The following is a 5,702-nucleotide window of genomic DNA, read 5'->3' on the forward strand; positions in this document are numbered from 1 at the left end:
GGTCCCCAACTGGGTCCACAGAAGCCCACTGAACATTGTAGGGCTTATCAGCTGCTCCTTTTGAGAAAGATGAGGTTTTCTGCTCCCAAAAAGATTTACAATCTCAGAGACATTATATGCGGACACTATGAGTTAGAATTGACTTGTGGATTTGGTTTTATGGTTTGAGAGGACAGAGGAAGGGAGGATTGGGAAGACAGCATTTGTGTCAAAAGTTAAGAATGCATTTTAGAAGGAGGAGAAGGAATTTGGGCTCCTGGAAGGTGAGAGCAGAAAAACAGTAAAGGCTTCCATTTTCTAAAACATTCTGAAATTCTTTCTGCACATAGGACCTGTTGTTTCTGATGACCTGCTGTAAGGCTTCAGATTGAAATTTTATGCAAGTTAAGGGAACCAGTTTGTTGCTGGTGACTGTACCCAGTTTAATTGGATGCTCAGGGCTGAATTACTATGAATTATTTGGCTTAATTGCATAATGGCTTATTTTCTTCATTAAAATCTAACCTAGTAACATTGTAATCAACCTAATATTTCAAGTGGCATTGTGCAAAGGATTGCAGATGTTTTGTTTTGTTTTGTTTTGTTTTCTGCAACAAGTATATCTCCACTCTTAAGGTGAAAGTTTTTCAAATTCTACTGTAGAAAAAGAAGAATAAAACTGGGGATGGTGGTGCTAGCAGAATTTTTGTATCTTGAATGGGATGGTGATTTCATAGATGTATTAATCTGTCAAAACCCATCCAATTTAAATGCATGATTTCAATTAGTACAGCTTATGCATATAAACTATACCTCAATAAATTTAACACACACACACAAAGAAACAACCAGAACTTGGCTCTGTAGGTTTAATGTTAGCTGTCTTCCAGTTTGCCACTACTCACGATGACCCCATGAACAACAGAACTAAATGCTGCCCATCCTGCACCATAACTATGATGGATCATGGATTGGACTGTTGTGCTCCACAGGGTTCCAATCAGCTGATGTTTGAAAGTAGACCTTTCTTCCTAATTTATCTTAGTCTTAAAGTTCTGTGGAAATCTGCTTAGCATCATTACAACACATAAGACCCCAATGACATAAATGAGTAGGTGGTAGGTCCGCAGGAAGTACATTGGCCAGGGATACAATTTACCTTTCCACCTAGAGGGCAATAATTCTGCCACTGAATAAACCAACTGCCCCCACAAGTTCAATACATACATAAAAACAACAAAAATCTCAGCTTAGTCTACCCTCTAAGAATGAGGAAGTTACTTGTTGATCAGGTGAACAGTTAAAACAGGAGACCTTCCACACTGCACTGATTTATTTGTGCCCCTCTGTGACCAGCGCCCAGAGGATCGAACCGAAATGAACAGAAAAGGCTGCCTTCATGTCTGCTGAGCCCAAGTTGGCTCCTTCTCTTTCCCAGCTTTGGGCACTAGTAACCCACCTCTATCCTAGTTGGCCTTGGAATCTTTCAGGAACTAAATAATAAAAGACTGGCTTGCGAGACCGATCGTCTCGCGGGCCAGAGGAGAAAGAAGGCGGTGGAGTCGCGCGTCACCAAGGAGGAAATTAAGAACCGGAGAAGCCAATCATCTACCGGGAGAAGACTTGCCCGCTGCTAAGGGTCTTCACTACCAAAAACGGCTGCTGTGGAAATGTGTCGTCCAGTGAGCTGCAGATCTACACTTGGATGGATGTGACTTTGAAAGAACTGACGAGTTTAGTGGAAGAGGTCTACCCAGAAGGTAGAAAGAAAGGCACCCACTTCAATTTTGCCATCGTTTTTTACAGATCTTAAAAGACCTGGGTATCGAGTGAAGGAGATTGGCAGCAAGGGGACTGACAACTCCATGACCCTGCAGTCTCAGAAGTTCCAGATAGGAGATTATTTGGACATAGCAATCACCCCGCCAAATCGGGCACCACCTCCTCTGGGCGCATGAGAACCGTATTAAATTTCAGTCACTGTTTCTTGAATGTATTTTCCAGTCAGTTATGTAAAATAAACGTCGCTCTTTTTTCATTCCTGATAATTGCCATTAAGCCTTTAAACTCTAAACAAAGTGTAATGCAGCTATATACATTAGATCGGGCTGTGTTAGAGTTGAATATGAATTGAAAGCCAATACTGTTTCAAGCTCTTATGTAAAATACAAAGAAAGTGCTCTTAGCATTCTGTATAAAACTGCATTGTTAAATATGTGTGTGCAATCAACCGGGGTCTGAAAGTTAATCGAGGAATGGGAATAGGATTTAATCTAATAAATATTGAGGTTTTATGCTAAATGACATGAAGGTGTGTTAAAAAGACTAAATGGGGCAAAAAAAGCCATAGAATTGTGGGAAACGGAGTTTGTCATGTAAACTCCATAGAGCAGGCTGGCAGAAAAAGGACCCGTGTGAACGAGGAGGCACTTTGGAATAGTGGGAGCTGAAGCAAACTGGAAAAAGGAGAACAGGTATCACAGTGAGGACGTGCATGGTTTAAAATGGGGAGAAGAGGCACTTTGAAGGCAGGACCCAGTGGAAAGGAAACTAATTAGAACTTAGGGGTCAGGGTGAAAAGGTTTACCATGAAGATCTGAAAATGTACGGTGGAATGAAATACTCTCAGACCAACTGATTTGACAGCCCCAGTGAGTGAGGCTAGAGACTTAAATCTTGATTTCACTATTGGCTCTATAACCTTGGACAAGTTACTTGAAATTTTGTCTTATGAACTTAACACCGAGGTGCAAGGCAAGAGTAAAATGGCTGTGATGATTAAGGTTGGTTGTCAACTAGACTGCGCCACAATTCTCTGTGGTTTGGTACTCAAGTAATGATGTGGTTATCCTCCATTGTTGTGTAACTGACTTTCACATAACAACCTGGTTTTTGTAACCCAGCCATGTTTAGTGAGGAGAGGCTGTTTATTTAACCCTAATTTTCCTTTTGACTGTTGAGTACTGCTTTGTAAGTAAGGAGTTATTTCTCGAATAAAATTAGAAGTGGTCATTAAAAAAAAAAAAAAGACTAGCTTGCTTTGCTTTAGAAAAACAGGTCAATTTTACTGCCTATCTTTCACAATAAGATACTTGCAGAAGACCTGACCAAGCTGTGCAGTGAATGAAGGGCCTTCAGTGCCCACCTGATCATCAATGCCCCACAGTTAATCCTAGCTACACTACGATACCCACCAAGGCTGATCTCTACCCAAGGGACTTCATGCTCAAACATTTCCTATCCCATTCTTAACTCCTTCATGGAACAGATTTTTTGTGTCTTAAGTTCTACAGATTCAGTTTCCAATAATGAACTGGTGAATGGCAATGGCTTTTATGACCCAGGAATGTCTCTGAAGTTTACAGAAGTATTCTGGAGACAGTGTTTTCTGCTGTTTCTAATCTAACATCCTATGAATTCTTTTCGGCTATTTGACCCACCACACCTGGAGGATTCTTCTAAATTCTCAAATGGATCACATCACTTGACTGATTATGTTCCTTTATACTCATTTCATATACTCCTGGTGTGATGCTGTAGGATAAGCATTGGACTGGGAACCACAAGATCGGTCATTCAAACCTACCAGATGCTTCTCAGAAACGTGGTATGGGATGCTATGAGTCAGAATTAACTCCAAGTTACATAACAACAACAACAACAACAGGATACTCATTCAGTAATTGTATATCAACTTTTTTGCTGTGCTCAGCACTGGGAATACAAGAATGAATAAAACAAAGTTCTTACCATCTAGGAAATTATTGTCTAGCAGATACAGATAGATCTGAAAGCAGATAAATATAACAAAAGGCTAAAGATGCTTTGATAAAAGTGCCCAAGGGAAGGAGATGTCAGCTCTTCCTGGAACACAAGTGGCTGTCAAGGAAAGTTTCAAAGAGACTGGGACACTGAGAAAAGTCTTGAAATAAGAAGGTCAAGACATACCTGGTAGAGAAAGCAACATTGGGTAAAGGCAATATGTTGAGTAGACAGGCATATCTCCATTTTACTTATAAGGAAGCTGAGGCTTAGGCAGGTCTAAGGATTTTCCATGACCATATTACTAGTAAAAGCTTCTACTCTGTGTCATATATTACTCTAGATGCTAGGAATAAAGCAGAAAATAAATTCAAACGCAAGTACAGGTCTCTTTCCACAACTCAATGGTACATTCTTGACTTCAATTTAACTATTGCTATTGATCACAAGAAACCAGATGATGTATTGCATTAGGCAAATCTGCTGCACAAGACCTTTTTAAAGTGTTGAAGAGCAAAGATGTCAGCTTGAGGACTAAGGTGTGCCTGACCCAAACCATGGTATTTTCAATAATCTCATATGCATGCAAAAGCTGGAAAGTGAATAAGGAAGACTGTACAAGAATCGATACTTCTGAGTTATGGTGTTGCAGGAGAATACTGAAAGTGCCATGGACTGCCAAAAGAATCAACAGAAATGTGTTGGAAGAAGTATAGCCAGAGTGCTCCTTGGAGGCCAGGATAGTCAAACTTTGTCTCTCATACTTCAGATATATTGTCAGGATGGATCTGTTGCTGGAGAAGGATATCATGTTTGGTAAGGTGGAGGGAGGGTCAGAGAAAAAGAGGATTACTCCCAGCGAGATGGATTGGCAAAGTGGCAGCATCAATGGGCTCAAGCATGGCAACAATTGTGAGGTTGGCCCAAGACCAGGCAGTGTTTCGTTCTGTTGTGCATAGGGTTGCTATGAGTCGGCACTGACTCAATGGCACCTAACAACAACAACATTGATCACACCTACTATGCACTAAATATTTTGGTGAATTCAGAAATAACTTTTTACAATGATGTGCCACCAAATATATATAAGATACGAAGACAGGTTATATACATGCATAAATAATTATGTGATCTTTTCAACTTCGCAATCTTGTCCTGAAAATAAAGAAAAAGGTAGGTGTTGGGTGTATGCAAGGTACGCTGATCTCTCCCCAAAGGACTTTAAGCTCCAACATTTCCTACCCCATTCTTAACTCCTGTGAAATATATTTCTTTATGTCTTAAGTCTTGTGCTTTTGTATCTTCATTTTATTTTTGTCTTATTTTCCAAATGACAAATTACAATAAAACCCAAGTCTTATTGGCCAAAATTTTGATTTATGTTTTCATGAACAAAATAAAGTGAGTCCTGCCCCCATAGGCAAATGAGAACTGTTCTATTGGCACTCACACGTAGGCTATGAATTCTCATTCTGACAGAGGTCAATCTTAGTAGTTAAGCTGTTGAGTCTACTATGTAGGCTTCTTATGCTATTTCCTAGAGGGAGACCCCTGAATCTCTGAATGATAATCCATACTCAGTCTAGTTTTAAGCTAAGAAGATTTTCACATGGATGCCTGAGCATCTAACTGCCTGCAAGAGGGAAAACCATTGATCAGATCCAGATACATAATATGAACACCCCTCAAATGACCTTTATGTGATAAATTAAGGTGAGTCATGTCATTTCAACTCAAGTCCTCATGTGCCCTAAGCGCTCCTAGCCTTGGCCAGTGGTATGTAGAATCAATGATGTACTGGGAAACTTGAGCAATGCTACTCTCACATAAGAGGGAGAATAGGAACCTATGGACAATTAGTACTCACTATAGCGTAGTGGTTACGAATCGGGCTGCGAACCTTAAGGTCAGCGGTTCGAAACTACCAGCCGCTCCGTGGGAGAAAGATGAGGCTTTCTACT

General features: G+C 40.3%; 1 pseudogene; it reads left to right on the forward strand.

The window, feature by feature from the left end:
• The first annotated feature begins 1,247 nt into the window (after positions 1-1,247).
• LOC102824474 lies at positions 1,248-1,937 on the forward strand (annotated as a pseudogene).
• The last annotated feature ends 3,765 nt before the right edge of the window (positions 1,938-5,702 follow it).

This window comes from Chrysochloris asiatica, unplaced genomic scaffold, assembly GCF_000296735.1.
Source record: "Chrysochloris asiatica unplaced genomic scaffold, ChrAsi1.0 scaffold00087, whole genome shotgun sequence".
Lineage (NCBI taxonomy): Eukaryota > Metazoa > Chordata > Mammalia > Afrosoricida > Chrysochloridae > Chrysochloris > Chrysochloris asiatica.